Genomic DNA, 13,359 nt, shown 5'->3' with positions numbered 1-13,359 from the left:
CAATGTAAAGTAGGTTAGTCTGCCTAAGGTATTTGCTTAATTCTTTTTTGAAATATATTACTTATTTACTTGAGAGAGAGAGACAGAGAGAGATAGAGAGAAGCAGACTCCCTTTTGAACAGAGAACCCTACATGGGGCTTCACTACAGAAAGTTTGGAAGGACTTCAAACACGTGGAGGTTAAGGACCATCTTGCTAAAAGATGAAAGGGTCAACCAGGAAATGAAAGAGGAATTAAAAAGATTCATGGAAACTACTGAGAATGAAGATACAACCATTCGAAATCTTTGGGATACAGCAAAAGCAGTCCTGAGGGGGAAATACATTGCAATACAAGCATCCATCCAAAAAATGGAAAAAACTCAAATACAAAAGCTAACCTTCACCTAAAGGAGCTAGAGAAAAAAGCAGCAAATAGATCCATCACCCAGGAGAAGAAGAGAGTTAAAGATTAAAGCAGAACTCAATGAAATTGAGACCAGAAGAACTGTGGAACAGATCAACAAAACCAGGAGTTGGATCTTTGAAAGAATTAATAACATAGATAAACCATTAGCCAGCCTTATTAAAAAGAAGAGAGAGAAGACTCAAATTAATAAAATCATGAATGAGAAAGGAGAGATCACTACAAACACCACGGAAATGCAAAAGATTAAAAACATATTATGAAAGCTATACACCAATATATTAGGCAATCTAGAAGAAATGGGTGAATTTCTGGAGAGCCACAAACTACCAAAACTGGAACAGGAAGAAATAGAAAACCTTAACAGGCCAATAACCAGGGAGAAAATGAAGCAGTCATCAAAAACCTCCCAAGACACAAAAGTCCAGGGCCAGATGGCTTCCCAGGGGAATTCTATCAAACGTAAAGAAGAAACCATACCTATTCTCCTAAAGCTGTTTGGAAAGAGAGAGAGAGAGATGGAGTACTTCCAAATTCGTTCTATGAGGCCAGCATCACCTTCATTCCAAAACCAGACAAAGACCCCACCAAAAAGGAGAATTACAGCCAATATCCCTGATGAACATGGATGCAAATATTCTCAACAAGATACTAGCCAATAGGATCCAACAGTATATTAAGAAAATTATTCACCATGACCAAGTAGGATTTATCCCCGGGACACAAGGCTGGTTCAACACTCATAAAACAAAAAACGTGATTCATCATATCAGCAAGATAAAAACCAAGAACCATATGATCCTCTCATTAGATGCAGAGAAGGCATTTGACAAAATACAGCATCCATTCCTGATCAAAACTCTTCAGAGTGTAGGGATAGAGGGAACATTCCTCAACATCTGAAAAGCCATCTATGAAAAGCCCACAGCAAATATCATTCTCAATGTGGAAGCACTGGGAACCTTTCCCCTAGGATCAGGAACAAGACAGGGATGGTCCACTCTCACCACTGCTGTTCAACATAGTACTGGAAGTCTTAGCCTCAGCAATCAGACAACAAAAAGACATTAAAGGCATTCAAATTGGCAAAGAAGTCAAACTCTCCCTCTTCACCGATGACATGATACTCTACATAGAAAACCCAAAAGCCTCCACCCCAAGATTGCTAGAACTCATATAGCAATTTGGTAGCGTGGCAGGATACAAAATCAATGCCCAGAAATCAATGGCATTTCTATACACTAACAATGAGATTGAAGAAAGAGAATTAAGGAGTCAGTCCCATTTACAATTGCACCCAAAAGCATAAGATACCTAGGTATAAAGCTAACCAAAGAGGTAAAGGATCTATACCCTAAGAACTATAGAACACTTCTGAAAGAAATTGAGGAAGACACAAAGAGATGGAAAAATATTCCATGCTCATGGATTGGCAGCATTAATATTGTGAAAATGTCAATGTTACCCAGGGAAAATTACACGTTTAATGCAATCCCTATCAAAATACCATGGACTTTCTTCAGAGAATTAGAATAAATTATTTTAAGATTTGTGTGGAATCAGAAAAGACCCCGAATAGCCAGGGGAATTTTAAAAAAGAAAACCATATCTGGGGGCATCACAATGCCAGATTTCAGGTTGTACTACAAAGCTGTGGTCATCAAGACACTGCGGTATTGGCACAAAAACAGACACATAGATCAATGGAACAGAATAGAGAACCCAGAAGTGGACCCTCAACTTTATGGTCAACTAATATTCAACAAAGCAGGAAAGACTATCCACTGGACAAAAGATAGTCTCTTCAATAAATGTTGCTGGGAAAATTGGACATCCACATGCAGAAGAATGAAACTAGACCACTCTCTTGCACCATACACAAAATTAATTCAAAATGGATGAAAGATCTAAATGTGAGACAAGATTGCATCAAAATCGTAGAGGAGAACACAGGCCACACCCTTTCTGAACTCAGCCACAGTAATTTATTGCAAGATACATCCACGAAGGCAAAAGAAACAAAAGCAAAAATGAACATTGGGACTTCATCAAGATAAGAAGCTTTTGCACAGCAAAGGATACAGTCAACAAAACTAAAAGACAACCTACAGAATGGGAGAAGATATTTGCAAAGGACATATCAGATAAAGGGCTAGTTTCCAAGATCTATAAACAACTTATTAAACTCAACAGCAAACAAATAAACAATCCAATCATGAAATGGGCAAAAGACATGAACAGAAATCTCACAGAGGAAGACATACACATGGCCAACACGCACATGAGAAAATGCTCCACATCACTTGCCATCAGGGAAATACAAATCAAAACCACAATGAGATACCACCTCACACCAGTGAGAATGGGGAAAATTAACAAGGCATGAAACCACAAATGTTGGAGAGGATGCGGATAAAAGGGAACCCTCTTACACTGTTGGTGGGAATGTGAAATGATGCAGCCACTCTGGAAAACTGTGTGGAGGTTCCTCAAAGAGTTAAAAATAGACCTGCCCTATGACCGAGCAATTGCACTGTTGGGGATTTATCCCAAAGATACAGATGCAATGAAATGCTGGGACACCTACACCCCGATGTTTCTAGCAGCAATGTCCACAATAGCCAAACTGTGGAAGGAGCCTCGGTGTCCATCGATAGATGAATGGATAAAGAGGATGTGGTTTATGTATACAATGGAATATTACTCAGCCAGTTAGAAACGACAAATACCCACCATTTGCTTCAACGTGGATGGAACTGGAGGGTATTATGCTGAGTGAAGTAAGTCAATCGGAGAAGGACAAACAGTGTACGTTCTCATTCGTTTGGGGAATATAAATAATAGTGAAAGGGAATATAAGGGAAGGGAGAAGAAATGTGTGGGAAATATCAGAAAGGGAGACAGAACATAAAAAGTCCTTACTCTTGGAAACGAACTAGGGGTGGTGGAAGGGGAGGAGTGCGGGGGGTGGGGGTTAATGGGTGACGGGCACTGAGGGGGGCACTTGACGGGATGAGCACTGGGTGTTATTCTGTATGTTGGTAAATTGAACACCAATAAAAAATAAATTTATTATAAAGAAAGGATGGCTACCCCTGCTTTCTTTTTTTTTAATTTTTATTTATTTATGATAGTCACAGAGAGAGAGAGAGTGAGGCAAAGACACAGGCAGAGGGAGAAACAGGCTCCATGCACCGGGAGCCCGACGTGGGATTTGATCCCGGGTCTCCGGGATCGCGTCCTGGGCCAAAGGCAGGCGCCAAACCGCTGCGGCACCCAGGGATCCCCCCTGCTTTCTTTTTCTCTCCGGGGAGGAGGGGCAAGGTGGCAGAAGAGAAGGGTCCCCAAGTCACCTGTCCCCACCAAATTACCTAGATAACCTTCAAATCATCCTGAAAATCTACGAATTCAGCCTGAGATTTAAAGAGAGAACAGCTGGAATGCTACAGTGGGAAGAGTTCGCGCTTCTATCAAGGTAGGAAGACGGGGACAAAAGAAATAAAGAAACAAAAGGCCTCCAAGGGGGAGGGGCCCCGCAAGGAGCCGGGCTAAGGCCAGGGCGAGTGCCCCCAGGACAGGAGAGCCCCATCCCGGAGAAGCAGGAGCTGCACCAATCTTCCTGGGTGGAAAGGCACCCGCAGGGAGTTAGAACAGGACCCAGGAGGGCAGGGATGCCCTCAGGCTCCCTGGGACACTAACAGACACCTGCGCCCGGGGGAGAGTGCACCAAGCTCCCTGAAGGGCTGCAGCGCGCAAGGCGGACCCGGAGCAGCTTGGAGGGGCTCGGGCGGCGGCTCCGCAGAGGGGGCTGCAGGGCCGGGAGCGTGAATCCAACAGTGCAGGCCGGGAGCACAGGGCGCCGGGACACAGGCCATGATCCGGCCTCCCCCCGGGACAGGCAGAGGCCGGGAGGGCCCAGGACATCAAGGACGCTCCTGCCCCAGCTGAGCAGATCAGCGGCCCCACCCCGGAGCCTCCAGGCCCTGCAGACGGAGAGCTCCGGAGTTACTGCGGGGGCTGAATCCAGGTTTCCAGAGCTGCCATAGCCACTGGGGTTGTTCCTCCTGGGGCCTCACGGGGTAAACAACCCCCACTGAGCCCTGCACCAGGCAGGGGACAGAGCAGCATCCCAAGTGCTAACACCTGAAAATCAGCACAACAGGCCCCTCCCCCAGAAGACCAGCAGGACGGACAAGTTCCAGGGGGAAGTCAAGGGACTTAAAGTATACAGAAACAGAAGATACTCCCCCGTGGTTTTTTGTTTTTTGTTTTTATTTCTGATTGCTTCCCCCACCCTTTTTTTCTCTTTCTTTTTCTTTCTCTTTCTCTTTTTCTTCTCTTTTTTCCTTTTTTTCTTCCTTTTTTCTTTTTCTCTTTTCTTTCCATCTTTCTCTCCTCTCTTTTTCTCCTTTTCCCAATACAACTTGTTTTTGGCCACTCTGCACTGAGCAAAATGACTAGAAGGAAAACCTCACCTCAAAAGAAAGAATCAGAAACAGTCCTCTCTCCCATACAGTTCCAAAATTTGGATTACAATTCAATGTCAGAAAGCCAATTCAGAAGCACTATTATACAGCTACTGGTGGCTCTAGAAAAGAGCATAAAGGACTCAATAGACTTCATGACTGCAGAATTTAGATCCAATCAGGCAGAAATTAAAAATCAATTGAATGAGATGCAATCCAAACTAGAAGTCCTAACGACGAGGGTTAACGAGGTGGAAGAACGAGTGAGTGACATAGAAGACAAGTTGATAGCAAAGAGGGAAACTGAGGAAAAAAGAGACAGACAATTAAAAGACCATGAAGATAGATTAAGGGAAATAAACGACAGCCTGAGGAAGAAAAACCTACGTTTAATTGGTGTTCCCGAGGGCGCCGAAAGGGACAGAGGGCCAGAATATGTATTTGAACAAATTCTAGCTGAAAACTTTCCTAAAGTGGGAAGGGAAACAGGCATTCAGATCCAGGAAATAGAGAGATCGCCCCCTAAAATGAACAAAAACCGTCCAATACCTCGACATTTAATAGTGAAGCTTGCAAATTCCAAAGATAAAGAGAAGATCCGTAAAGCAGCAAGAGACAAGAAATCCCTGACTTTTATGGGGAGGAATATTAGGGTAACAGCAGACCTCTCCACAGAGACCTGGCAGGCCAGAAAGGGCTGGCAGGATGTATTCAGGGTCCTAAATGAGAAGAACATGCAACCAAGAATACTTTATCCAGCAAGGCTCTCATTCAGAATGGAAGGAGAGATAAAGAGCTTCCAAGACAGGCAGGAACTGAAAGAATATGTGACCTCCAAACCAGCTCTGCAAGAAATTTTAAGGGGGACTCTTAAAATTCCCCTTTAAGAAGAAGTCCAGTGGAACAATCCACAAAAACAAGGACTGAATAGATATCATGATGACACTAAACTCATATCTTTCGATAGTAACTCTGTACGTGAACGGGCTTAATGACCCCATCAAAAGGCGCAGGGTTTCAGACTGGATAAAAAAGCAGGACCCATCTATTTGCTGTCTACAAGAGACTCATTTTACACAGAAGGACACCTACAATCTGAAAATAAAAGGTTGGAGAACAATTTACCATTCAAATGGCCCTCAAAAGAAAGCAGGGGTGGCCATCCTTATATCAGATAAACTAAAATGTACCCGGAAGACTGTAGTGAGAGATGAAGAGGGATACTATCTCATACTTAAAGGATCTATCCAACAAGAGGACTTAACAATCCTAAATATATAGGCCCCGAATATGGGAGCTGCCAAATATTTAAACCAATTAATAACCAAAGTTAAGACATACTTAGATAATAATACACTTAATCTTGGTGACTTCAATCTAGCGCTTTCTACCCTCGATAGGTCTTCTAAGCACAACATCTCCAAAGAAACGAGAGCTTTAAATGATACACTGGACCAGATGGTTTTCACAGATATCTACAGAACTTTTCATCCAAACTCAACTGAATACACATTCTTCTCAAGTGTACATGGAACTTTCTCCAGAATAGACCACATACTGGGTCACAAATCGGGTCTGAACAGATACCAAAAGATTAGGATCGTCCCCTGCATATTCTCAGACGATAATGCCTTGAAATTAGAACTAAATCACAACAAGAAGTTTGGAAGGACCTCAAACACGTGGAGGTTAAGGACCATCCTGCTAAAAGATGAAAGGGTCAACCAGGAAATTAAGGAAGAATTTAAAAGATTCATGGAAACTAACGAGAATGAAGACACAACCGTTCAAAATCTTTGGGATGCAGAAAAAGCAGTCCTAAGGGGGAAATACATCGCAATACAAGCATCCATTCAGAAACTGGAAAGAACTCAGATACAAAAGCTAACCCTACACATAAAGTAGCTAGAGAAAAAACAGCAGATGGACCCTACACCCAGCAGAAGAAGAGAGTTAATTAAAATTTGAGCAGAACTCAACGAAATCGAGACCAGAAGAACTTTGGAACAGATCAACAGAACCAGGAGTTGGTTCTTTGAAAGAATTAATAAGATAGATAAACCATTAGCCAGCCTTATTAAAAAGAAGAGAGAGAAGACTCAAATTAATAAAATCATGAATGAGAAAGGAGAGATCACTACCAACACCAAGGAAATACAAACGATTTTAAAACATATTATGAAAAGCTATATGCCAATAAATTAGGTAATCTCGAGAAAATGGATGCATTTCTGGAAAACACAAACTACCAAAACTGGAACAGGAAGAAATAGAAAACCTGAAGAGGCCAATAACCAGGGAGGAAATTGAAGCAGTCATCATAAACCTCCCAAGACACAAAAGTCCAGGGCCAGATGGCTTCCCAGGGGAATTCTATCAAACGTTTAAAGAAGAAACCATACCTATTCTACTAAAGCTGTTCAGAAAGATACAAAGAGATGGAATACTTCCAAACTTGTTCTATGAGGCCAGCATCACCTTAATTCCTAAACCAAAGATCCCACAAAAAAAAAGAGAATTATAGACCAATATCCCTGATGAACATGAATGCAAAAATTCTCAACAAGATACTAGCCAATAGGATCCAACAATACATTAAGAAGATTATTCACCATGACGAAGTGGGATTTATCCCCAGAATGCAAGGATGGTTCAACACTCGTAAAGCAATCCATGAGATTAATCATATCACCAAGAGACAAACAATAAACATATTGATCCTCTCAATAGATGCAGAGAAAGCTTTGGACAAAATACAGCATCCATTCCTGATCTAAACTCTTCAGATTGTAGTGGTAGAGGGAACATTCCTCAACATCTTAAAAGCTATCTACAAAAAGGCCACAGCAAATATCATTCTCAATGTGTAAACCTTGGGAGCCTTTTCCCTAAGATCAGGAACTGAAGACAGGGATGTCCAGGCTCACCAGTGCTGTCCAACATAGTAGTAGAAGTCCTAGCCTCAGCAATCAGACAACATAACAAAATAAAAGGCATTCAAATTGTCAAAGAAGAAGTTAAATTCTCCCTCCTCGCAGATGACATGATACTGTATATATGCTGAGTGAAACAAGTCAATCAGAGAAGCACAAACATTATATGGTCTCATTCATTTGGGGAATATAAAAAATAGTGAAAGGGAATAAAGGGGAAAGGATAAGTTATTTCTAAATCTTGGATACTAGCTGTTTATCTCATATGTCATTTGCAAATATCTTCTCCCATTCTGTAGGTTGTCTTTTAGTTTTGTTGACTGTTTCTTTTGCTGTGAAGAAGCTTTTTATCTTTAGTAAATCCCAATAGTTAATTTTTGCTTTTGTTTCCCTTGCCTTCATAGATGTTTCTTGCAAGAATTGCTGTGGCCAAGTTCAAAAAGGGTTTTGCTTGTGTTCTCCTATAGGATTCTGATTGATTGCTTTCTCACCTTTACATCACATGTCCATTTTGAGTTTATCTTTCTACAACGCGTAAGTGAATGGTCTAGTTTCATTCTTCTGCATGCGGCTCTCCAATTTTCCCAGCACAATTTATTGAAGAGACAATCTTTTTTTCCAGTGGATAGTCTTTCATCCTTTGTCGAATATTAGACACCCATAGAGTTGAGGGCCCATTTCTGGGTTCTCTATTCTGTTTCATTGATCTATGTGTCTATATGTGTGCTAATACCACACTGCCTTGATGATCACAGCTTTATAGTACAGCTAGAAATCAGGCACTCTGATGACCCCCAGCTCTGGTTTTCTGTCAATATTCCTCTGGCTATTTGGAGTGTTTTCTGATTCCACAAAATATCAAGATGATTTGTTCCAACTCTATGAAGAAAATCCATGGTATTTTGATGGTGATTGCATTGAACGTGTACATTGTCAGAGGTAGCAAGGACATTTTCAAAATATTAATTATTCCAATTCATGAGCATGGAATATTTATCCATCTCTTTGTGTCTTCCTGTATTTCTTTCAGAAGTGTCCTGTAGTTTTTAGGGTATAGATCCCTTACCTCTTTGGTTAGGTTTATTCCTCGGTGTCTTATGCTTTTGGGTGCAATTGCAAAAGGGATTGACTCCTTAATTTCTCTTTCTTCAGTCTCATTGTTAGTGTATAGATATGACACTGATTTCTGGGCACTGATTTTGTATCCTGCCACACTGCCAAATTGCTGTATGAGTTCTAGCAATCTGGGGTGGAGTCTTTTGGGCTTTCTGTGTACAATATAGTGTCCTTTGTGAAGAGGGAGAATTTGACTTCTTTCCCTATTTGAGTGTGTTTTATTTCGTTTTGTTGTCTGCTTGTTGAGGCTAGGACTTCTAGCAGTGCTGAGAGTGGATATCCTGGTCATGTTCCTGATCTTAGGGGAAAGGCTCCTATTGTTTCACATTGAGAATGATATTTGCTGTGGGCTTTTCGTAGATGGCTTTTAAGATGTTGAGGAATGTTCCCTCTATCCCTACGCTCTCAAGAGTTTTGATTAGAAATGGATGCTGTATTTTTTCAAATGCTTTCTCTGCAACTATTGAGAGGATCATATGGTTCTTTTTTTTCTCTTGTTAATATGATCTATCACGTTGATAGTTTTATGAATGTTGAATCAGCGTGAACCTTGGGGATAAATCCCACTTGGTCATGGTGAATAATCTTCATAATGTACTGTTGGATTCTATTAGCTAGACCTTGCTGAGAATTTTTGCATCTGTGTTCATCAGGGATATTGGTCTAGAATTCTCTTTTCTGGTGGAGCCTTTGTCTACTTTTGGAATTAAGGTGATGCAGGCTTCACAGAACGAGTTTGGAAGTATTCCAACTCTTTCTACCTTTCGGAACAGCTTTAGTAGAATAGGTATTGTTTCTTTTTTAAAAGTTTGATAGGATTCCCTTGGGAAGCTATCTGGCCCTGGAATTTTGTGTCTTTGGAGGTTTTTTATTATTGCCTCAGTTTCTTCACTGGTTCCTGGTCTGTTTAGGTTTCCTATTTCTTCCTGTTCCAGTTTTGGTAATCTGTAGTTTTCCAGAAATGCATCCAATTCTTCTAGATTGCCTAATTTATTGGCGTATAGCTGCTCATAATGCGTTTTTAAAATCATTTGTTTTCCCTTGGTATTGATTGTGATCTCCCTTCTTTCATTCATGATTTTATTAATTTGAGTCTTTTCTCTTTTAATAAGGTTATCTAATGTTTCATGTACCTTATCATCTTTCAAAACCAACTCCTGGGTTTGTTTATCTGTTCTACAGGTCTTCTGGTCTCTATTTCATTGAGTTATGCTTGAATCTTTATTATATCTCATCTTCTGTTTGGTGTAGGCTTTATTTTCTGTTCTTTCTCCAGTTCCTTTAGTTGCGAGGTTAGCTTGTGTACTTAATTTTTCCAGTTTTTTGAGGGATGATTGTATTGCAATGCATTTCCCTCTTAGGACTGCTTTTGCTGTATCCCAAATATTTTGAACGGTTATATCTTCATTTCCATTAGTTTCCATGAATCTTTTAATTTCTTCTCTAATTTACTAGTTGTTCCTTTCATCTTTGAGTAGGATGCTCTTTTACCTCCATGTATTTGAGTTTCTTCCACATTTTTCCTTGTCATTGAGTTCTAGTTTCAAAGCACTGTGGTCTGAAAATAGTCAGGGGACAATCCCAATTTTTTATAATGTTTGAGACCTGTTTTGGGACCCAGTATGTGGTCTATTCTGGAGAAGGTTCCATGTGCACTTGAGAAGAATGTGTACTCAGCTGCATTTGGGTGGAGAGTTCTGTATGTATGTGTGAAATCTATGTGGTCCACTGTATCATTTAAAACTCTTGTTCAATGTAATGCAACACTGGGACACCTGCACCCCGATGTTTATAGCAGCAATGTCCACAATAGCCAAACTGTGGAAGGAGCCTTGGTGTCCATTGAAAGATGAATGGATAAAGAAGATGTGGTTTATGTATACAATGGAATATTACTCAGCCATTAGAAATGACAAATACCAACAATTTGCTTCAACGTGGATGGAACTGGAGGGTATTATGCTGAGTGAAGTAAGTCAATCGGAGAAGGACAAACATTATATGTTCTCATTCATTTGGGGAATATAAATAATAGTGAAAGGGAATAGAAGGGAAGGGAGAAGAAATGTGTGGGAAATATCAGAAAGGGAGACAGAACATAAAGACTCCTAACTCTGAGAAATGAACTAGGGGTGGTGGAAGGGGAGGAGAGCGGGGGGTGGGGGTGAATGGGTGACGGGCACTGAGGGGGGCACTTGAGGGGATGAGCACTGGGTGTTATTCTGTAAGTTGGCAAATTGAACAGCAATAAAAAATAAATTTATTATAAAAAAACCTCTTGTTTCTTTCGTGATGTTGTGCTTCCCTCTTTCATTTGCAGAAAGTGTCACGTTGAAGTCTCCTACCTTTAGTGTATTATTATCTAAGTGTGACTTTGCTTTGGCTATTAATTGGTTGATATACTTGGCATCTCACACTTTCAGGGAATACATATTCAACATGTTAGATGTTCGTGTAGGATATACCCTTTAAGTATGATACAGTGTCCCTTTTCATCCCTTATTAGAGTCCATTGGATAATCTTTAATTTATCAAATATGAATATTCTACCCCAGATTTCTTTTGATGACAATTTGAATGGTAAATTTTTCTCCACCCTTTCATTTTCAGGCTGGAGGTGTCCTTAGGTCTCAAATGAATCTTTTGCAGACAGTAAACAGATGGGTCCTGCGTTTTTATCCTGTCTGAAACCCTGTGTCTTTTGATAGGATCAGTTAGCCAATTCAGGCTCAAAGTAACTATTATAACATATGAATTTAGAGTCATCATAATACCTCTACAGTCCCTGTTTTTGTGGCTTATTTCTTTAGGCTTCCTCTTTCTTTTTCAAGGTCCACCTTAATATTCTTCCAGAGCTCATTTGGTGGTGACATATTCTTTCAGTTTCTGCCTATCTTGGAAGCTCTTTATCTCTTGTCTATTCTAAATGACAACCTTGCTGGATAGCAGTATTGCTAGCTGCATGTTCTTCTCTTTTATGACCCTGAACATATCCTGCCAGCTTTTTCTGGCCTGCCAGGTCTTTCTGGAGAGGTCTGCGGTTAATCTAATATTTCTCCCCATATAAGTTAGGGATCTTTTGTCTCTTGCTGCTTTAAGGATTTTCTCTATATATTTGGAAACTGCAAGTTTCCCTATTAAAAGTCAAAGTGTTGAATGGTTTTTATTGATTTTCGGGGGCGGGGGGAACCTCTCTATCTCCTGGATCCGAATTCCTGATTCCCTCCCTTAGGGAAGGAAGGGAAGGGAAGGTTCTCTGGAACCCCAATTATATGTAATTCTTCTTTCTGAGACTATCATTTCTTTCCCTAACATTTCCTCATGTTCTTTTAATTGTTTTTCTCTTTTTAACTCACTTCCATCCTTGTGATCAACTTGTCTTCTATTTCACTCACTCTTTCTTCTACCCCATCAACCCTCATCACTAGGACTTCCATCCTGGTTTGCATCTCATTTAGTTGATTATTAATTTCGGCCTCATTGGATCTAAATTCTGTAGTCATGATGTCTCTTGAATCCTTTATGCTTTTTTCCAGAGCCACCTTTATAATTGTACTCCAGAATTGGCTTTCTCACATTGAAGTGTAAACCAAATTCTGTAACTTTGTGGCAGAGAGTACTGATTCAGATTCTTTGTTTTGTGCTGAGTTCTTTCTTCTAGTCATTTTTCTGAATGAAAAGTGGCTGTATGGGCAGGGCTCAGTCAACAATATCAAACACAGCCTAAGTAAATTTTACAGTGGATAATTCTGACAAGGTCAGAGACCAGAATTTGGAAACAAAGGTGAGAATGAATAAAAGGACCACTAAAGTGGAAAATGAATTATAAAACAAATTATTAATTTTTTGGAAGAAATTCATTTTTATTTTTTAATTCATTTTTGTTTCTAATAATAAAATTTTTTTAATGGTGTTCAATTTGCCAACATACAGAATAACACCCAGTGCTCATCCCGTCAAATGCCCCCCTCAGTGCCTGTCACCCATTAACCCCCACCCCCCGCCCTCCTCCCCTTCCACCACCCCTAGTTCATTTCTCAGAGTTAGGAGTCTTTATGTTCTGTCTCCCTTTCTAATATTTCCTACCCATTTATTCTCCCTTCCCTTCTATTCCTTTTCATTATTATTTATATTCCCCAAATGAATGAGAACATATAATGTTTGTCCTTCTCCAAATGACTCATTTCACTCAGCATAATACCCTCCAGTTCCATCCACGTTGAAGCAAATGGTGGGTATCTGTCATTTCTAATGGCTGAGTAATATTCCATTGTATACATAAACCACATCTTCTTTATCCATTCATCTTTCAATGGACACCAAGGCTCCTTCCACAGTTTGGCAATTGTGGACATTGCTGCTGGAAACATCTGGGTGCTGGTGTCCCGGCGTTTCACTGCATCTGTATCTTTGGGGTAAATAACCAATAGTGCAATTG

The sequence above is a fragment of the Canis lupus genome, chromosome 3, assembly GCF_003254725.2.
Source record: "Canis lupus dingo isolate Sandy chromosome 3, ASM325472v2, whole genome shotgun sequence".
In the NCBI taxonomy this organism is placed as follows: Eukaryota; Metazoa; Chordata; class Mammalia; order Carnivora; family Canidae; genus Canis; species Canis lupus.
Note: the sequence above shows the minus strand (reverse complement) of the source record.